The sequence below is a fragment of the Equus caballus genome, chromosome 17, assembly GCF_041296265.1.
Source record: "Equus caballus isolate H_3958 breed thoroughbred chromosome 17, TB-T2T, whole genome shotgun sequence".
In the NCBI taxonomy this organism is placed as follows: Eukaryota; Metazoa; Chordata; class Mammalia; order Perissodactyla; family Equidae; genus Equus; species Equus caballus.
This window is the reverse complement of record NC_091700.1, coordinates 43,325,702-43,348,452: the sequence shown is the minus strand read 5'-3', so window position 1 is coordinate 43,348,452 and position 22,751 is coordinate 43,325,702. Positions and strand designations below refer to the sequence as shown.

The 22,751-nt window shown below is 40.9% G+C and overlaps 1 long non-coding RNA gene across 3 annotated transcripts in view; it reads right to left on the bottom strand.

Annotated features, from left to right (window-relative positions):
- Window positions 1–359: 359 nt before the first annotated feature.
- LOC106781887 (uncharacterized) overlaps window positions 360–22,751 on the bottom strand; it is a 43,030-nt gene continuing 20,638 nt past the window's right edge. For 2 of the 3 annotated variants that reach the window (XR_011427960.1, XR_011427959.1), the window contains one exon: window positions 360–470. This is a non-coding gene — a long non-coding RNA (uncharacterized lncRNA). Of the gene's footprint in view, window positions 471–8,854; window positions 21,735–22,751 lie in introns of all 3 variants that reach the window. The other variant, XR_011427961.1, reaches the window with a different exon arrangement.

The following is a 22,751-nucleotide window of genomic DNA, read 5'->3' as shown; positions in this document are numbered from 1 at the left end:
AACTTTTAATCTAATAACAAACACCATACCTTAGCATTCAATTCAAATGATAGTGATCTAATTGACACCACCAAGGGCAGAGCAGATTGCAAAGCTTTTAAAAATATAATGATTTACAAAGAGATGTGGGTAAGAAGTTGCCCAAGACAAAGAGAGTGAGGCAAGAAGGAGTCTCAGCTGCGGCTCTGATTAAGGGCGAACGTGCACAAAAAGAAGTATGAAGCCAGGTTTTTTTTTTTTTAAAGAAAAATGTGTTTGATTAATCCACACTGTCTATTGGGACTTTCCTCCAGTTTTTTAAAGCATAGAAATATTAGTTACCACCCCATGTCTTCAAATAAAACAAATGAAAGCAGAAGGGTGATCACAATATTTTTAATAGATGCATTTATCAACTCGATGATTTTGCCTTCTATTCATGTCTTCTCAAGGATAGAAGCATATTTGGGGGCAGGCATGCGTCTCCAGACCTGAGAAAGGAAGCAATCATTATCAGCTAATAAATAAACATGACCAGTGGGAACCAAGTTGGAAGTTCAGGAGCAGAAATAGGGCAGATTAAAATAGTTTAGAGGGGCCAGCCTGATGGCGTAGTGGTTAAGTTCGCATGCTCTGCTTCAGTGGCCCAGGGTTCTGGGGTTCAGATCCTGGGTGCGGACCTACACACGGTTCATCAAACCATGCTGTGGTGGCATCCCACATACAAAATAGAGGAAGATTGGCACAGATGTTAGCTCAAGGCCAATCTTCCTCACCAACAAAAAGGTTTACAAAAAGAGTTTGCGAGTGACGAAAGGAAATCATATGACATGAGCAGACAGTAGATGGTCATGACCATAAGATATGAAAGAACTACAAATCCAAAACAAGGAAAATGAGAGACAGTTTTTCAGAGTGCTATCACGATTCAAACTGTTTCAAATAAAAGCTATGACAAATTTCAGAAAAATTTAGATGTAAGAGATTGGGTTTTAAGATGCTAAGCCTCCTTTTTGGCAGCGTTTTCTCATATTTGCAGACTCTTCTCTGTAAGCACTCAGGGCCCTATCTGTTCCTCACCAAAGGGAAAATAGTGATGCCGACTGCCTGGTGTGACAGCAAGCAAGGCACGCTCTTCCCGGGAGTGTTTGCCGATGAGAGCTTCACCTCCACAAGGGCAGGAACTTTCAGTCGACAGCAGGTGGGAAAGGTTTGAGAACCTTCCCAATGCCCCTTCTCCAAACTCTCACCGAAGGCACTTTCTGCATTTGCGTCTGTCTTCCTTGGTCCCATTTACGACGCTGGTTATCTGTTTTACAAACACGTCTTCGCATTGTCTTTGCCCGGATTGAAAAAGATTCCTTTCACTAAAGAACAATGGGATTTGTGTAAAGATAAGGTCATTTAGGTGAAACCGTGCTGTGATATTTTGCTGTGTCCAATCTACGTTAAGGTCGTTGAAGGCTGACTATCGAAAGCATCAGGGAGACCAGTAGTCATTCAATTGTCCCATTTCGCTGAGGAACTTTCATTGCCTTTGCTGAGAACTGGGGCGTAGGGGCTGGTGCTCCAAGTCTCTGTGCCACAGCTTGTTTACACAGAAGTAAAGGATAGCTTCCTCGCCCACATTCTGCGGGCCACCCCACCCTGCACTGGACTCAATAGGAGGAAGGGTGGAGTAGGCACACAGAGTTTTGACAATGCTCCAGGTCTTTGCACCCCAAATATTTACTGAGACAGGCAGGTAATTCTTTAGAGAGGCTCGGCCTAACCTACAAGAGCTGGCAGAAGGGCAGGAGAAGAAAGAAGTGCTCCTTCTGTTTGGTAAAGGTGTGCTCAGGGCGCCTATAATAAATGTGAAAGCAGCAATACAGAAATACAGGGTGGTCCTGGACCCTCTTCAAACTGACCCCCCATTGCAAACTCAGCTTCAGGGCCACCGGCCTGTGCCGCTCCCGCCCAGGCATTCCTGGGTCTACAGGCAGCTGCTTCCTGCTGGGAATAGTCTCTTCTCCTCCTCTCAGGTCTACCTTTGCTTCTTGAATTCCTCTCCAGCCCTCTCCACATCCCACTTCCTGTGTTAAGCCTCTCCCAGTTGTCCCAGCCCACAGTAATCACTTTGTTCTTTGGCCTCCTACACCACTCGCCTAGCACTTGGTAATTTCTGTGGCGTTTGTCTGTTTATCCGTTCAGCTCCCCACCCCCACCACGGGACTTTGCACATTAACAGTCAACCGTCACTCCCTGCCTATAAACCATGGTCTATATATTAGAGAGTTGCTTAGGCACGTCGGCCTCAGGTTCACATTTGCGTAATTTTTAACCCCAAGTGAAACATTTTCCACAGTTAACGTTTTTGAAATGTAGCAAATACTTAACATGTAATCGTTTTCACATATTACGGATTTTATTAGGAGGTATAAGGAACAGCCCTGGGCAGATCTGGGGTAAAAGAAAGAACAATTAAGTGAGGAGACTGAGAGCAGTAAAGAATGGGTTCACACAGTCCTCAATACATACTGGTATGACCAGCTGGGCCCGTTTACCTGGGACGTTGCTGGTTTTAGCACTGAAAGTCCTGTGTCCTGGGCAATCCTCAGGCTCAGGCAAACCAGCACAACTGGTCACCTACCAGGTGGCCAGTGAGTAGTTTTGACAAACAGCAAATGCAAGTTTTAAATAATGGACTGAGCCCTCTTTTTCTTCTCTCCCCTCAAATCCTGGTACCACAGGCGTCTCCCAGGACACTTCACTCTCCAATGACAAGTGGAGCAGCAGGTACTAACGTCCTATCTCCAAGAAGGAGCCCTGGGTTCTTTGACTCTCTCCACTGCAGAAGCAGTCTCAGGCCTGGGAGGACAAACGGTCAAGGGAAAAAGCTTTAAACAGAGTTCTCACAAAACAGAAACTAAAAGGAATATTCAGGACAGGAAGCAGTGACCTTGATGGCATTATTCCCAAAGGGAAGGTCAAAGGCGGAGCTGGAGGAAGGCACATGTCCAGGGTCCCCGGGAAGTCCAGCCCACACTGAGGCCCGCTCAGTGCGTTGCCAGAGCATCTGTTTTGATAATGTTCCCATGCAGTCAACCCAACTGTGACAATTCGAGTGGACAGATTAACAAGAAAGCTAGACTCTGTGGCTGTGAACACATCTGAATGGTGTAGCGTGTAGCAGAATGTAGTCATACATTCTCAACACCAAAAATCGCCTCTACCACAGAGCCAATGCAATTTGAAAACCAAAATGGACCTGGAAGAAGGATAACAACACAATCATTAATAAGGGTACACACTGAAATCAATTTGAGCTCTGTAGTTTGTATAATGGTGGGGATTTTTTCCCACAATAAAATGATAACAAAGTTAAGAATTTTAATCTGCGTAAGGTTTAACCGGGTAAACCAGACAATAAAAGCATAATTGGGAAATGAGAATGTTACTGTCTGTCTATCACTCAAGATTAGGATGGAGTTGATTTCTTTAAGTAAATATTTCTGTGACCAAAATGCTCCCATGTCCCCTGGTCCCAGTGCAGTTAAGGCAACTCGGCCAGGAGCTGAAATTGAGGGTACACGGTGCACGGATTCGATCTCACCACCAGAGGGTATTCTCTTCTCTTCCGGATTGCTGGCAAGTTTATGTAACCATAAACTAACCCTAAACCAGTCCCAGCTAAAAATGGGCCAGGCCAGATCACAGCAAAATGGATTCATTTAAAATACTTACACAAATTCCCTCTTGCCCTCCCATTTTAGAGTGCTCAGTTTCCTTCAGTTGAGAGAACCATGCTGGCTGCCAGCCAACCTACACAAACTGTAGAAAACAAATTACACCCCTACTGCCGGTCAAAACAAGAGACATTAGCCCAGGTGGCTATTTCTGATTATCCCCGGTGGAGCACGAATTTTCAGTAAGCGAGACGCACAGGGCTAGAAAGGGAGAGTAGAGGAGATTTGGGGGTAGAGATGCCTCCTGCTTGAATTTTGATCCAAACTGATTTACAACTGAAAAAGGTCCACGTCGCATTAGAGACCAGAAAGCCCAGGAAAGTTACCAGAGAGATTTTGACAACTTCCAAAGTCAGCCAGGGAGTCTGTCCCAGCCCATTCGGATACCAAGTTTAGAAAGCAAGGCCCTGGAAAGCTGCCCCAGGGAGATGCCCAAGGGAGTCAGTTTGAATCCGGCCAAATGCTAACTCTTGAAAAAGGAAGACTTTGTCCCCTCGGGCTCGCTCAGTGCCAGGAGCTCTGTCAGGGAGAAAGGCTGTGAAGTTGGGAAATATGGGATATTAGGTCATCTGCCTGAATGAAGGCAACACAAATCCACACTTCATCAACAAATAGTTTCCTTTTTTTAAAAAATGACCAAAAGTTATACTTGTTCCTTGCTAAAACTTCAAACAATACAGAGATTAAAGCAAAAAGTGAAAGACTTTCCTCCCACAGCCAGCCCACTCCCCTCAACCGCACTCCCCAGAAATACTCGCTGTTGATAATTTGCTCATTCAGGGCTTCCAATTTCCATGAATGATTAAAAAATTGATCAGGCTATCTGCCTAGCTCTCCATTTATTCATCCTATGCATCTCTCTATTGCTCATTCGGTTTGGTTTTGTTTTCATAAATAATGAGATCCTACAATATAAATTCTTCTACTTGAGTTGTTCATTCAGTATATCATTGAATTTTTTCCAAGTCTAACTCATTCTTTTTAATAGTGACACAGCGTTCCATTGTACAGATATCCCATAATTTTATTTACCCCATGCCCTGTTGGTGGACATTCATGTTGTTTCCAGTTTCTTTTTCCGTTACAAAAATGTTATAATAAAATTCTTAAGTAAAAGAAGTAGTTATTGAGCTAGCCCTAATGGCCTGATTGTTGAAATCCAGCACTCTCACCACTTGGGCAGCTTGTGTTAGTTTCCCAGTTGCAGAACCACACTACCCATCTATCAGTGGCCATGCTGTGGTGGCGGCTTATGTAGAAGAACTAGAAGGACTTACAAGTGGAATATACAATCAGGCACTGGGGCTTTGGGGAGAAAAAAAAAAAAAGAGGAAGATTGGCAACAGATGTTAGCTGAGGGCAAAATTTTCCCTACAAAAGAAGAAGAAATAATTATTAATGAATATGTTATGTTAGGGATCAGGCACTGTGCGAAGCCCTCTACAGGATATTAAGATGAATAAAATACATTTTTTGCCTACTTGGAGTTTACTCTCTAACGGGAGAGAACTATAAACATTTAACTGACGTAAGAAAAAAATGACTTAAATACTAAGTAGTTGGACAAATAACATATTCAAATAAACATCACGTTCCCTGTGCAGGGAGCAGAGAGAAAGGAGCTATCCAAGTCGGACAGTGGAGATTAGGGAAGGTTTCATGACTTGACTTCATCTACATAGAGACTTGCTTTAGTACGTCTGATGGAGGAAAGGTGAGGTGGAAGCTTGTGCTCTTAAAGTCATTCTGTTCACCATGCACAGGGGTAAAGGTCCCTACGATTTTTGCTCTCTGAATTTCCTTTAACAAATAGAATTTCAGAAAGGTCTGGGAATGCTCTGTCCTCCTTCTAAGCTTGTTCCGCTGGGGTTAGTCTACAACTTTGTCTGAAAACCTGAAAACACACTACCAATATTCAACCTGGTACTGCTTTTTGCTCTATCCGAATATTTTCTGGATAAAGGCGTGATCTCCAGTTCAAGTACGTCATAGCTGTTGAATTATTCTTGTCACATCTGGTGTGACCGCCCAGAGAAAGACATTTTGTCAGTACGCTAAATCCAACAGTCTGTTTTTAAGAGAGAACATACGAAATAACTCGCCGGTGATAACAAATCTCTGTAAGTCAGAACCTTCCCAGTAATCATGTAAACATGCTGAAAGGAGGGTTTTTATTTTTAAGCAATCTTAATTAGCAGGTCTTTTTCTTATTAACATCTTCAAAGTGCTTTGAGCTCCTCCCAGATGAAAGGTACTGGGTGAGTACAAATTATTATTATGCTCACAAAATACACAGACGAAATGCAGGAAACGTGCAAATGGTTTAACTCCATAGCCTGCAATGCCCTTGAGACACTTTGATCTGCCAATATAGCCATCAATTATTCTACATCCCTTACTCTCAAAATGCATGCATCAAAGCATTCTCATGCACACCCTTGTAAATCCAGCTGTTTATTCCAAAATAGTTCCTCTTAATTAACCCTTGTTTCCTTTCTCCTTTGTGGTTAGCTGCTGATTCAGCTTTTCTTCTGCTGAGGAGAAGTCGTAGGCAACCATGGCGTTGGAATGGAAAATAACTCCATTTTTTCTCTACAAAGATGGCCATGACATAAAAGATGTCTATTGATAAAGATTCTTTGATAACCTGGGAAAATGCATATGATACAATAAGTGAAAAAAGCATGCTACAAAAATTATAGAATATTATCGCAACTGTTAATACTAATAATTGCTAACATGAGTTGAATACAACCATGAAGGACACTGACCTGAATGCTTTACCTATGTCATATACTTTAATCTTCACTATGTGGTGAGTCCTCTCATCTCTTTTAAAGATAAAGACGCTGAGGCTCAGACAGGCTAAGTGATGGGGTTCTGTCTGGCACTGTCTGGCTCCAAGGCTCATTCGCTTAGAGAGGGTCATACTGCCTTTTAACAGTGATTGTCCCAAGGGGGAGAATTTGGGGATGATTTTTTTCTCCAACATTTTTATACTTACAGATTTTTAAGAAGAAACACAACTAACATACTAACTACGTGAAATAATCAAATGAAAATAAAGGGGTTAAGTTGCTCTTTCATTTCTGGGCATGGTGACTTGGGATATATATAGCTAACATGTCATTAAGCTCAGCATTCTCTGGGTCTCTGCTTCCTTATCTTTAAAAGAAGAGAATTGAACTAACAGATCTCAGAGGCACCTTTCAGTTCTAATATTACTTGAGTCCTTTCATTTCTGATTATGCTTCAGAGATGACACTTTTCGTGAACAATAATTAAAGTCTAGTTCCCTAAATTTCCTCAAAAAGCTCTGTTAAGTACCAAAGGAAGAACCATAGAGCTGAGTGTTAAAGGAACCCAGTTTGCAATTCATTTTTGAACATCAGAGAAGAATAAAGACTACTTTTGCTAATAATGAATATTGAATAAGTATTAATGAATGTAAAATTATTATATAATTATTAAATTATAATTGTGAATCAAGAACAAGCATATTTTTCTCATCTAATTCTGGAGTAAAAAGACAACAAGTTGCACTGGAAATCAGGACCAGGTCTTTTTCTGACCAGAGTTTAGTTTGGACATGTCTGGAATGCAGGAGTGAGAAGCCCTTTGAAACAACGCGGAGAGTGGGCGTTTCCAACTGAGAGGAGGATTTGATCTTTTCTTGGAAAATAAGTACCTATACTACAAAGGAAGCTTGCCCATGCCCTAGAAGGACGAGTTCCTCCACGGGAAGCATGTGGCACCAACCATGAAGAGAGGACAGAATCATCTGTAATGCTATAAATATTAAGATGTCTTGGAAGCATGAAGAATTTTTATTTCTGGCCACCGAGCATTACATTTATTTATTATTTCTGGTTCTGAGAGTAGCCTGGTCATTGTCTGGACCTTTTTCATGTCCAGCATTGCATTTTTCAACAGAGGGAAATGTAATGATTCAGCACATAGTAGATTTTCAATAAATATCAGCTCAATGAAGAAAACATATGAATAATTCAGCTTTGATTAGAATAGTTTTTTAAGGTAGGGCTTAGGTACAGTACCTTTTCCTTGATGAATATCTAGAATTCCATCTTCCACAGAACCTAAAATCTTCATATGAACCACCATTTTTTAAAAAACTTTCCATACCACGTGGATCAACAGTTCAAATATAACAAATAAAATCATGATAAAGTTAACAATATAATAATTTAAAATTTCAGTCTGGCAAAAACAACAAAAACATGCACACATAATAAGAAACAATGGGTAAAGGTGTTAAAAAGGTAGAAACTTCTAGTTATAAAATAACTCATGGGGATGTAATGTACAATATGGTGACTATAGGTAATAATATTGCAATGCATATTTGAAAGTTGCTAAGAGAGTAGATCTTAAAAGTCCTCATCACAGGAAAACAAAATTTCTATAACTATGTATGGTAATGGATTTAACTAGACATTGTGGTGATCATTTCTCAATGTATACAAATATCAAATCATTATGTTTACACTTGAAGCTAATATAAGGCTATATGTCAATTGTACCTTAATAAAAAATAACAGAGACTAAGAGATTAGAAAATAAATTGAGATTAACAACAAACAGATAAGAAAAGGTTTGCAATTTGTATTGAGATAAAAAGCTAGTCTACCAATGTATAAAGAGTTCCTAGCAATCAGTAAGAAAAGGACCAACAGCCCAATAGAAAAAAGAGCAAAGAAAATGAACTGAGAATTCACAGAAAAAAAAAATATATGGCTCTTAAACCTAAGAAAAGATGCTCAACTTAACTCATAATTCAAGAAATGCCAGATACAACTATTTTAAGTCTTTTTGTCTTACCTATCAGATTGGCTAAAATCTACAAATTTGATAACACATTCCGCAGTCAAGACCTTGGGAAGGAAAGCCTTTGCACTGTGGGTTGAAGAGTAAACTGGTACAAACTCTGTGGAGGGCCATTTGGCAATATCTATCAAAATCACGGATACACATGGCCCAAGGCAGATTTACCAGGGAACTAATGAAGCATAAGCTTCAGGGCCCATCACTCGCACAGGCCCCTTTTGAAGCCCTGGGAAGAGTGCCAACAATTTTTCAACATGTTATGTTCTTTTTCAAAATTTTGCAAAATAAGGTATTTTACTCACGATTGATTAAGACCATAGTTCTCTTTCCACTTAGGCTTCCTCTCCATCCCACTTCCCCTTGTGAAGTGTGGCACTGGAGCGGCATCAGGAACTTTTGGGATCAGGGTGAAAGGAAGTTGACTTGGAGATACATTAATTTGGATTTAGTAATATATACTTACATGGTGTGCGGTCACTTACATTATAGCCAGGCTATTGCCATGTGTCCTGGTATAGGAATGGTTTCCACCACACACTTGACCAATCGCCTGCCATTCTGATTAGAAGTCGCAGGGCCAGAAGTCACATTGAAACATGAACATGCTGAACATATGAACATATGAAATAAGAACATAGTCTTACGGTGCCTAATACCAGAATTGTGCAGGTGATGGGAAAGAAACAAAGCTTGAAATATATGGAGCCAGAAGCCAATCTGTGGAAAATTATTTTAATAATCAGCTATGTAAAATTACAAGCAGAATGTTTAGTTTTTAACAGATATCTGGTCAAAATGGACACCAAATCAGGATATACTTGATAATGTGGCAGTTATAAATGCACAATATATTTATAACTTTTTTAATGGGAATCATGTAAAATAGAATTTATCAGAATTTCTGGATTGTAGGGCACAAAAGTTATAGCAGCACTGCAAATAGCAAGCATGTTTGTGTGAAACTGAATGCTTTATGCATTCCAAATGTCAAAAATAAAAAATAAGAATTTCAATCAATCAAGCTAAAGAAGAGCCTGAGTTATTGTTCTGCTTTCTTTCTTTAAAGTGATATTACAGGGGCTGGCCCCGTGGCTGGGTGGTTGGGTTCATGCGCTCTGCTTCGGCAGCCCAGGGTTTCGACGATTTGGATCCTGGGTGTGGACATGGCACCGCTCATCAGGCCATGCTGAGGCGGCATCCCACATGCCACAACTAGAAGGACCCACAACTAAAATACACAACTACGTACCAGGGGGCTTTGGGGAGAAAAAGGAAAAATAAAATCTTTAAAGTGATATTACAAAATTGTGGCCATATGAAGGGGTAATCAAAGTGTGTGAAGCCAAAAAAGATAAAGAAAAAAGCATTATAGAGATACTTCAGGTCATTAGTAAAAATATTTTTCAGAATATTCATGGTATTTTTTAGCTTTTTAAAATTAGTAATCTATTGTGATTTCCTTTCATATTCTATTACATATTCCTTTTCGTACCTACTTTGAATTGGATAATTTTGTATTCTTTTTCTTAATGAAAGCCCACAAAGTTACAATATTCAGGCTCCATACAACCCGAATCAAGCTTTGTAATTACCCAATGCCCTAGAAAATCTCAAATATGGGAATTGATCTTGGAGTTGTTCTTGCAGCTATGTGAAATGATGTGCGTACAAGGTTATTCAGTCCTAAATTGTAATAGGAAAAGGTTGAACTCAGTGGATTGAACAGATTATGGGTACACTCACACAATGGAATACTATACAGCTTTAAAAAGTGAGGACACAGTCTATGTTCTGAGTCAGAAAGGACTACAAGATATATTGTTCAGTGAATAAACCATGATATAAAACAATATGTACAGTAGACTACTTTATATTTTAAAAATAAGCAGGAATAATAGGAATGTGTATTAATATTTGTTCATTTTTGCACAAGGGATTTTGAAAATGAATAAAAGTGATTGCAGGCGGGAGCACTGAACGGGGTGGAGGCAGAGGTGGGAATGAGATTGTTCACTGCATATCCTTACAGAAGAGATGTACATTCACTATTCAAAAACTAAATTGAAAAATACTGGCCTCCCTTTTGACAACACTCATGGGTGGGGAGTGGTGTTTCCAGACTCTTTTTGACACTTTTTTGAAATGATAATTTAGTTGCTCGTTAGCTATGGGCCTTATATACATAGTTATTCATTTCAGCATTATTTATATAGTCAGCCTTCAATCAAAAGAATTTTGAAAATAATCTGCGTGAACTTAACATAATAGTACAAAAAGATTGCATAACACCAATGAAAATATTTAATTATAGGAAAATTTAACAATTTCTGCACTTCAAAAGAAATAAAGGTAAACAATCTTGGGATTTATTATCTTTAATATTTCATTCTTACAGAACAAAAGGAAACTCTTAAAACTACTCAACAAATAATGAGCAATGAATATCAATTAGGTGGCCAAAAAGGAAAAAAATACTAAACTTGGGGAGCCAGCCTCGTGGTGCAGCCGTTAAGTTTGCACGTTCCGGTTCTCGGTGGCCCAGGGTTTGCTCGTTCTGATCCCCCGTGCGGACACGGCACCACTTGGCAAAAAGCCACGCTGTGGTAGGCATCCCACATATAAAGTACAGGAAGATGGGTACGGATGTTAGCTCAGGGCCAGTCTTCCTCAGCAAAAAGAGGAGGATTGGCAGTAGTTAGCTCAGGGCTGATCTTCCTCCAAAAAAAAAAATACTAAACTTGGAAATCATCATTAGCTTCACCCTCTGCTATACCCTCAAATCCAATATATTGCAAGGTGCTGTCAATTTTACTTCCTAAGTATCTTTGCCATTGTCACTGTTATCATTCTAGTCCAAGCCATCGTTTTCTCTCATCAAGACTAGCCCCATACTCAGTAAGTAGCCTCCTTGCGCTTTCTTGCTGTCCCTCATTGCATTCTCTACACAGAGAGCGTATTTAAAAGACTAATCTAATTATATCCCAAATACGCACACTCTTAAGACCCTTCACTCACCTTCCATTGCTTATAAGATAAAGTTCAAAATCTTTTAGGGCTCCTTCTCATTTGGGAGGCTTTAAACACTGGCATACCCTCCCCCTATCATGCTTACCCCATCCCCACTGAACCCTCCACTCTTGTGACCTAGCCAACTCCTACTCACCCTTCAGATCTTGCCTAAAAGCTCACTTTCTCAGGGAGACCTCCCAGACCAGGCCAGGACCCCCATTACAAATTCGTGAAGCGCCCATGCAGGTCCTTCATGGAGCTTAGCACAGGCATCATTCTAATTCACTATGTGAAAAGTGGGAGCGGGTAGAGACTGCCTCTCCCAGGGACTCCACCAGGGCAGGGGCTGTCCTGTGTACCTCCATATCCCCAGCACCCAGCACAATGTCTGACATTGGGATGACACTTAAATATTTGTTGAACAAATAAATGAACATTGCTAAAAATAACGATATAGAACTTAGAACAATCAGATACCCATTTAGCTCATCAAACTTCAAAAATTAAAAAGGAAGGCAAGTGTCTACCTTTCATTAGCAGGTCCAGCACCCTTCTACCTTTTAAAAAAAATAGTGGTAAAAAACATGTAACATAAAATTTACCATTGTAACCATTTTTACGTGCATAGTCCAGTAGTCTTAAGTATACTCGGATTATTGTGCAACAATATTTTGAAATTTTTCAGCTTGCAACAGTGAAACTCTATGCCCATTAAACAACAGCTCCGCACTTCTCCCTCCCCTCCTGGCCTCTGGCACCCAGCATTCTACTTTCTGTTTCTATGAATTTGACTACTTTAGATACTTCATATAGGTAGAATCATACAGTATTTGTCTTTCTGTGACTACTTTATTTCACTTAATGTAATGTCCTCAAGATTCATCCATGTTGTAGCATGTAACAGAATTTTCTTCCTTTTTAAGGCTGAATAATATTCCATTGTATGTATAAACCATATTTTGCTTACCCATTCCTCCATCAATCAATATTTGGATTGCTTCCACCTCTTGGCTATTGTGAATAATGTTGCTATGAATATAGGTGTGCAAATACCTCTTTGAGACCCTGATTTCAATTCTTTTGGATATACACTCAGAAGTGGGATTGCTGGATATCTTTTTTTTAGGTGAAATTTTTTTTTAGGTGAAATTCACATACTATCAAATTAACCATTTTCAGGTGAACAATTCAGTGGCATTTAGCATGTTCACAATGTGGTACAACCACCGTCTATCCAGCTGCAAAACATTTTCGTCGCTCCAAAAATAGGTCCCTACACGTTAAGCAGTTATTCCTCATTTTCTCTTCCCCCAGCCTATAGGAACCAACAGCCTGCTGTCTGTCTCTACAGACTTACCAGTTCCAGATACTTCATATAAATGGAATCACACAATGTGTGGTCTTTGGTGATTGGCTTCTTTCACTTAACATAATATTTTCAAGTCTCAACCACATTGTATCAATACCTCAATTGAAACCAATTGCATCAATTTCAAGGTTTATCCAGGTTGTATCAATACTCCATTCCTTTCGGTGGTAGAATACTGTTCCATTACAAGGATATGCCACCTTTTGATTAGCTCACTCATCTGTTGCTTGTTTGGGTTGTTTTCACCTTTTGGCTACTGTGAATGGTGTTGCTATGATCACCTACCTTTTTGACAGGCGTGTAAATTGGTACTCAACGGACTGAACACCAAGCCTGCTGCGCCCTCATCCGGAGATGGTATCCGGCAGGGACACTCCAGTATGGCACATTGGCTGGGACTGACTGGTTGGTGCTTCTGCCATTGGTGGTTAAACATTTTGACTAATTATGAGTAGATTACCATAAATTCAACATGGGGGGGCCATGTTCTGCTCCCCATAAACCCACAAGGGATTGAGATAAAGATGGGCACTTAACCAAGAGCAGCCAAATATAATGTGTCCAAGTGACCGATGGCGTAGCCTGCAGTAAAAATTCAATCTAAATAGGCGTGATGACTATTAGCTGAGCTGATCAGATTGCTTCTGTGGGGAAAGTGAATCGAAAATATGAAAAGAAGTTGAGGAGTTGGTAATAGAAGCAGAAGATGAAACAGACCAGTTGTTAATGGTGGATCTTTAGGGCACAGCTTCCTGGGCTGTGACTGCTGATGGATGACAAGCTGACAAGCTGGTCCCCAGAGCTCCCCTACATCCTGAATGACCTTCAGTTGCAGCCTATGTGGCTCAGCCAGTTCTTATTTACTGTGTGAAGTTACACGAGGCCTGGCTTCATGGCCTGGATTCCTACCCTGAATATTTCTACAACCGTCATTCCTACAAACTTCCCAATGACTGAGGTAACCTGAGTGAATCCTTGCAGCCAAAGAAGCTTAAGGAGAAAACCTCTGACAAGAAGTTAGTTTGTAGATATTGAGCTTTATAATCATTCATACTTTTTGATTCAGTAATTTCCCTCTGGAATCTCAGTCCAAAACAATAATCCCAATGTCAGGAAAGCTATATGCACAAAGAAGTTAATCTTGATTTTAGTTTAATGCAAGAAATTGGAAATATGTTTCCAAATATAGGAGAATAACAAAAAAAAAGTTACCTAAATTAGATTAAATATTTATTTATTCGGAATTATATATATGAAGAGTTTTATATTAACATTGGCATATTATTATATTATAATCTTAACTGGAAAAAAGCAAGAACTATATGTTCATGTGAAAAATATTCATAGAAAGAAATAGCAAAATATGAATACTGATTATCTTTGGGTGATTTTTTTCCCTATATTTAAAACTTTTTAATAAAGCGTGTATGTGTTGTCTTTATAATGGAAAATTGCCTTAAAAAAATAAAAGCAGAATATAGCATGGCTTTTAGATGGAAATTAATCATCCTAAAGTGATACTTAGAAAAGAGGGAGGGACAAGGGCTTCAGTGTGAGTAGAAAACTAAAAGAGAAAGACCATGGAGCCTTGAAGGATTCAGGCTCCAGCATATTCCTGGAGGAAGCAGATGGGACTCTGACTTTCCAGAAGGTACAGGATATTGCTTTTTGTGGCAAGGACAAAGAACAGTTGGGGTAGCTGAGAACAACACCACCCTGACAAGTCTAAGCTCTTAATGGCCAAGAAGGTCCAAGACACAGCTTATTAGAAAAAGCTCCTGCCAGATGGCAGTTCCAAACGGACTTGTAATTTTTCCACGCGGGGTCAGAAACATCTGCCCTTGATGCAGTGTTGTAACAAGGCTACAAGAGTGGCAGGCTATGGGAACTATCTGAATATTTATTTTATATGAATGTTATTTACTTTTCAAACATGCTGCTAAGGAGTGTCCCTCAGCTGCTGAGCAAGCATTTATAGTTTACACAATGGCAGAATGCGCCAAAAGCTTAGCGTTGTGACCTATTTTAAAAATAAAATATCTTGAAATAATTTAAAAAGAAAAAAGGCCAGCCCCAGTGGCCTAGTGGTTACATTCAGCACGCTCCACTTCAGCAGATCCTGTTTAGTTCCCAGGCACGGACCCTGCACCACTCATCTGTCAGTGGCCATGGTGCAGCAATGGCTCACTTACAAAAAGAGGAAGATTGGCAACAGATGTTAGCTCAGGGAGAATCTTCCTCAGCAAAAAAGAAAAAATCAGCAGCAATGGTAGGAGGAAGAGATTGAGCAGTTAACTAATTAATTAAACACATATTTATTACATGTTTACTATGTCCAGGCACTATTGTGAGCTCTTAGGGGAAACATTCCCGCCCCCGTGGTGTACACATTCTATGATGTGGGGTTGCGAGGTGAGGAGACGGGGATACAGTAAATAAAAGGAGTAAGTAAATTATAGATCATGTTAGACAGCTCTGGAGAAAATAAAACAGTGAAGAAGTTAAGAAGAGTCAGTTGTCAGTTTCTTAGAGTTCAAATAAGGTGATTAGAAAAGATGGCACAAGGATATTTGAGCAAAGATGTGAAGTAGATGAGGATCAGAGCTCAAGAAAAGCATTTCAGGCAAAAGGAACAGCAGATGCAAAAGTCCTGGGGCAGGATGGTGTCTGGCCTGTTCAAAGAATGGCAAGGAGGTCCATGTGGCCAGAAGCAGAGTAAGCAAGGGGAGGGGATCAAGGGAGGGAGAGTTACGAGGGAGGGCCAGGTCACATATAGTCTTGAAGGCCATTGTAAGGAGAACAAAGAGGACAAATGCGTCAGCAGATGCTGATTCGCTGTGGAAGGTGATAAAGACGGATGTGGCAAAGATCACTCCAAGATCTCTAATCTCTAACCCAAGTGAGTGGAAGCAGGCAGTGTCATTAATGGAGACAGGGAACACAAGAGGAGGGGCAGATTTGTGCCAGGGAGGGCATGAGAGGAGAGAAAGGGGAGAATCATGAGTTTATTTGGAAGATTGCTCTTTTGAGGCGCCAGTGGGGCCCCAGAAGTTAGAGCTGGTATCTCAGGAAACAGGACGGGATGGAGATGCAATTGGTGGATTACCAGCAGAGAGAGGAGAGCTCAAGTTACGGGAGTGAATGAGTGGGTGACCAATAATGCAAATAAATGGTTGTTGAATCAACCTAGTGAAACCACTCAGGGAGTGCGTTGGTTAGGTTCTCACGCCATGCAAGGAACAGATATGTGACCTCGGATATTGAGGTTATCCTGAAGCTGCACAGGAAGCTAGAAGACATTCTTAAATAGCAGTAGGGCTCACGGAGTCTGAAAGCTCATCAGAATACAGCGCGGTTCTTGTGACCAGGTTGCATGTTCGTCACAGATGAACCCAGCCCAGACCTCTTTGTAGTCACTGAGCTACTCTCTGCCCCTGTTTCTACTGCTCCTGCTATAGTGTCTCTCTCTCGTGCTCCCTCTCTCACTCTTGCTCACTGTCCACACTCCTCAGGAGAAATGATCTAATTTATTTGGGTAGTTATCACCCATCATAGAGAAGCTTGGGCTGGAGCCCTTGAACCCAGGCAGCTCCTAGGCCAACCCATAGATGCTGCCTTTGGATCAGGTGCCCCTCCCTTGTCCAGGCAGGTGTGACCAAGCAACACATGATACCAGGCCTGGAAAGAAGGATTAGGGAATCATCAAATAGGGGTTGTGCCATGGCAGGTACTCTGGGGCATTCCAGGGCTAACACAACTAGAAGTCTTCACCATCAAGAAGAACAGAAGAGAGTCTTAAGGAGACAGTGTTCACAAGGATCAAATGCAGCAGAGAGATGTAATAATTAATAGCAGCTATAATATTTTGAGAGCTTACTATGTATCAAATGCTACACTAAGTGCTTTACATAATTCTCCTCCTTAATTTTTCGAGTAGTCCTGTGACATATCCTAATGCCAGTCTAATGCCATTTTGAAGAAAGTGAGGCCCAGACAAATTAAATAACTTACCCATTACATCTGGTGAGTAGTGAAGCTGAAATTCAAAGCAAAGTCTGTCAATATCCAGAGACCAGTTTATTGATTTATTCTCCAACATTATTTATTGATTGTGTATTTTGCACCATGCAAACTCGTGGAGCTTACATTCATGAGAGGAAGACAGGCACAAATAAGTAAACAAAAAAAATATAATTTCAAATAGCAATAACGGCCACATGAAATAAAACAATATGTTAGGAAAAAAACAAAACAATATGTTAGACTATGAATTGATTGAAGATGGATGGGGTCACTGTTCTAGAAAAGATGGGCAGAGGAAGCCTCCCTGAGGAGGTGACCTTTGCGGTAAGACTTGAGTGATGAGATGGAACCAGCCATACAAAGATCTGGGGAAATACTCCAGGAAGAAAGGATAGCAAGTGCAAGAGCCAGGCAGGCATGACTCCGGGGTTCAAAGAAAAAGAATGAGGCAGGAGTTGGGGAGAGAAGAAGAACTGCTTAGAAAAGTAGGCAGGAGTCAAATCAAGTAGGTCTTAAGGAAGTCTGGATTCTATTCTAATCACAAAAGACAACACTGGAGAGTTTTAATTGAGGAGGTGATATGACATGGTTTAAGTTTTTAAAAGAAAGGTTTGGTACTGTGTGCAAAATAGAAAGAGGGAAGAATCTAGAGCAGAAGTCTAGGTAAGGGGTGGGGTAGCATTGGAGAGATCGAGGAGTGAGTGGATGGGGAGCTGTCATCATTTGTTGATTCATTAGCAGGGGGGATGAGGAAAAGAGGAGTCAAGAATTGCTCATTTTGATAAGAGCGATAATAGTGTTATAAATACGTACAAAATACCTTTATGTTTTAGAGATACAAACTGAAGAATTTCAGAGTTAAATGTCACAATAACTGTACTTTACTTTAAAATACATCAGCATAAACAAATAGGTGAAACAAGCATGGTAGATGATAGACGTATCTGTATTCATTAGACTATTTGCTTTACTCTTCGGTATGTTTGAGTTTTCATAACAAAAGTTTTTAAAGAAATGACTTTAGGTTTTTAGTCTGGGCAATGAGAGGAAGCCATCTGCTGAAACAGAAACAGTGTGGTAGGAGCAGGTTGGAGGGTGGGGAGAATCAAGAGGTTTGTCCAAGTTTAATTTGAAATGCCCATTATACATCCAAGTGGAGATATTATGGGCATTGAGATGTGTAAGTCTACAGCTCAGGGAAAGTTCATGGCTAGTGTGGCAGAGACTGCTAGATCCCTACCTGATAGCCACTCTCTTCTTCTTCCTTAGTAAGAGAACCCTGATATTTAGCTAGGTATAGTGCTATCTGAAATAAAGACTACTTTTCCCAGCCTTCCTTGCTGCTGGGTGTGGCTTTATGACTAAGTTCTGGACAATGAGATGTAAGTGAAAGTTTTGTGAAGAAACTGGACAGGTTACTTAAAGGGAATTGATTCCGCTGGGAACTGAACCCTTTCGTCCTCCCTTTTTTCTTGTATCTGCAGTCTGGAATGTGGATGATATGGCTGGCACTCCAGCAGCTATCTTGAAAAAATGAGATGCCCTTGAGGATGGAAGCCAAGGACTAGAATAACAAAGCAGATAAAGAGAAGTTCCCTGGGTCTCTGATAACTATCAAGCCACCATACAAGTCCTAGTCAGCTTTTCTTCAAATTTCTCATATATTGAGGTAAAAAAAAACCTTTTATTTTATTTAAGCCACTATTATTTGGGGTTGTTCTGATACACTCAACCTAAACTAATCTTAGTGACTATAACTAGAGATGTAGATTTGAGAACCAATATCATATAGATGGTATTTAAAACAATGGGATCAGTGAGCTTACTAAGTAGAGATTGTAGAGAGGAGAAAGCCTGCGATTAAGCCCTGGAATCAACCAAGATTTAGAAGTCAGCCATAGAAGATGGGACCAGAAAAGAAGACTGAAAGGGAAGAGTAAAATAAATGGAAAATCAGGAGAATGTGACGCAAACAGAGGCCTAACGCAGAAATTATTTTTGGAAGGAAAGAGGAGTGAACTATATCAAATACTACTGGGAAGTGAAGATGAAGACAGAGAATTGACCATTAGATTTAACAAAATGAAAGTCATGAATGATCTAGGTAAGAGTCATTTCAGTAGAGTGATGAAGACAAGCCCTACTGGGTCAAATGGAAGAGAACTGGAGGTAAAAAAGGAGAAAGCAAATACAGATATCTGTTTTGAGATGCTTTACTATGAAGAGGAGCAGAGAGGAGGTAATGGGGTCAAAGGAGAGTTTAAGATGAGCAATACTAAGACAGGTTTGCAGACTGATGGGAGTGGTCCAATAACAGGGAGAAACTGATAACGCAGGAAAAGGTGAATAATTGCAGAAGTAAAATGCTTGAAAAGGAAGACTAGATAGAGACCAAAGTCCACCAGGAGGGTTGCCTCTGACAGACACCGACCTATGGGAGAGCAGTTCCCAGGAAAAATGATGGAGGCAAAATCCAATTATGTGAGGTTCAGGAGCAAATACAGGGTTAAAAATGACACAAGTAAAATGACATTAGTGGTTGCCTTTGGGTAATATAGGATTTGGGATTATTATTTTTCTGGTCTTCTTCATGCATTTCTGTGACTTGCAAATTTTCTAGAAGGAGTTCTTACTGCTATCATAATTAGAAAAAAACTTGAAAAAAGTGAAAGACAAGTGAAGTCAGCGACTGCATTCATTTTCATCTGTCTTGGAACTAGGCCCACCCTTCGGAATAGAGGAAATACAGCAAGAGCAGCTAGACGCAGATGTAACCCTGCAGGAAGGCCTCGTTCATGATGAAACCATTTCTTCTTTTTTAATCCCTAGTCCCCTCTTTATTGGGAGCTACCAACCCAATGGGTTCCAGATAAAGGAGGAAGTCTGGTCTAGCAGGCAGAACACAATGGCTACCGTCATTGTAGTGTTTCAGGATTGTGGCTGCCCCAGGCAGACTCCTGGTGCTCACTGGGGGGGCAGAGGCTAGGAATAGGACATCCCAAGCAGGTGAGGCTTGGAAGTCTAGGTAGATAGGCAGTGAGCACTAGAAATGTCTTCCTGCAGGCAGCCACCCAACTCAAGTTCAAGAGCAGAACTGGTGGAGCCGGAGGTGAGCTTGGAAGATCAAAGCTAAGCCCCAGTAGGGCCCATCATGGAACTACATTTAACAGAGGCCTGACATTCACGAAGGGGCTCTGAGCTGGTCATTGCCAAGTGAAGTTTCATACACATTACAGAGATGCACCAAGAGGATTGAAGGAAGACAGCTCTCATCATACAGCTTGAACATGCCTCCCATCACCACGCCATTCATCTGTCACGCACTATGAATTATGATATTTATAATCCCGCAATTACCTTATGAGCAGCACAATTACATTGCATTGGTTTTTTGTTTGTTTTAAAAGCACTGAGTTTTTCAATGGACATATTTAAAATACACTAAATTTAAAGCGAACCCTGTTTTAGTATTTCTTTATTTTTTTTTAATAGACTTTACTTTTTAGAACAGTTCTAGATTTACAGAAAAATTGAACGGATAGTCCAGTTCTTATATCCTCCCCTCCCCCACTCCTACACACAGTTTCTCTCATTATTAACACTTTGTGTTAGTGAGGTGTATTTGCACAATTTTGTTATAATTGATGAACCAGCACTGATACATGATTATTAACTGAAGTCCATAACTTACATTAAGATTCACTCTTTGTACATATCCTGGGTCTTGACAAATGCATAGGCCACACCTCCACAATTACAGTATCATACAGACTAGTTTTGTTGCTCTAAAACTCCCCTGTGTTTTACCTATTCAGCCCTCAACCCTCTCCCTGGACCCTTGGCAACCACTGATCTTTTTACTGTCTCCATAGTTTTGCCCTTCCCAGGACGTCATACAGTTGGAATCACACAGCGTGTAGCCCTTTCAGATTGGCTTCTTTCACTTAGCAATAGGCATTTAAGTTTCCTCCATGTCTTTCTGTGGCTTGATGGCTCCTTTCTTTTTACCACTGAGTAATATTCCCTTGTCTGGATGTACCACAGTTTATCTATCCATTCATCTAATGGAGGGTACCTTGGTTGCTTCCAAGTTTTGGCAATTAAAAATAAAACTGCTGCAAACATCCATGGGCAGGTTTTTGTGCGAACACAAGTTTTCAATTCATGTAGGTGAAATCAAGGAGTGCAAATGCTGGATCATATGGTAAGAGTATGATTAGTTTTGTAAGAAACCACCAAAGTGTCTTGCAAAGTGGCTGTACCAGCCTACATCCCCACCAGCAACGAATGGGAGCTTCTGTGGCTCCACATCCTCTCCAGCATTTGGTGTTGCCAGTGTTTTGGATCTTAGCTATTCTAATAGGTGCGTAGTGGTATATCTTGTTTCAATTTGGGATTTCCTAATGACATATGATGTTAAGCATCTTTTCATACGAGTGTCTGCCATGTATATCTTCTTTGATGAGGTGTCTGTTCAAATCTTTTGCCCGTTTTTTGAGTTGCTTGTTTTCTTATTTTGAGTTTTAAGAGTTTTTTGTATATTTTGGACACAAGTCCTCTATCACACATGTGTTTTGCAAATATTTTGTCTTGGTCTGTGTCTTGCTTTTTCATTCTTTTAGCATTTATTTAATATACTAAAAGCCTCAAAAATTGCAAGTGACTCAGGCCTTTCTTCTCTTCCGAGAAAGTAGAGATGAGGTTGGTTATCCAGATAAGAATTTCTGGACCTGTGTGGCCATGAGATGTGTGGGACTCTTAGCCTCTCAGACTAGCAGTCACTGGGGAGCAAGTTAAGAAAAAAGAGATAATAATATCATATGACAAACACTGGGCATTTTACATACGTTATTTCACAACTATCTTATGAAGTAGATCAGGTCATTTATATGGGAAGAAATCTATCGAGTCTACCAAGAATCAAGCAAGTTAAGCAAACCGTCCAGGGTCTCATGTCTATTACATGGTGGCTTTGGGACTCAAATAACCACATGACACCACAGGACCAGATGGAAGGCTAACCTATCTCAGGGTAGGTCTCACGCGGGACAGACCACAGAGTAAACCACTGCATCCAGAGGTGCTGAAGCTGAGGCTCACTCTGGGCCAGTGTTGAGATCTAAGGGGCTCCCATCTGAGGGGGAGAACTGCTCACATAAGATGGATCCAGAGGGTCTGTTTGGTTTGAAGCAGGATCTCAATGAGCAGCTGGGGATATAGGAAGCAGGGTCTGATCCTTGAGGGAGAAGAAATGCAGAAATGAATGGAGAATTAAGGCTCCAGACAAGTACGCTGGGGTCCAGTACAAGGCTGCAAACAGAGCTGGGAGACTGGAGCCAAAGGAAGACAGCCCAGGCACAAGCTATGCACGGCAATATCGTGGGCATTCTAGAGATCCTAGAGGGAAGGGGATGAGGGTTGTCGGGCCATCACAGGGTCATGGAACAAGGCCACTTTGTACCACTGGTTGATGAGTCTGAGCCTGTCTTATCAGGGACAAGCTCAGGGTCTGTATATGGCTAAGGTTTCAAGTTAAACATCCTCAGAGCCTACCTTTGAGGGAGCGTTAAGGAAACACCAAGGAAGGCAGAAACCCCAAGTGATGCTCAAGCTCTAGGCTAGCATTTGGGGAGGAAAGCTGAGAGCTCAGTTATCAGAAGAGAGGACCGCAGGCTGTCCGATGCCTGTTCTCAGTGCTGAGCCGATCCTGAAACTCCTGTGACCTCAGGACTCATCCCAGGGCTGAGCCTAAAGGCGGGGCCACGTGGGCCCCACTGCAGAAACAAGGGCGTGGCCAA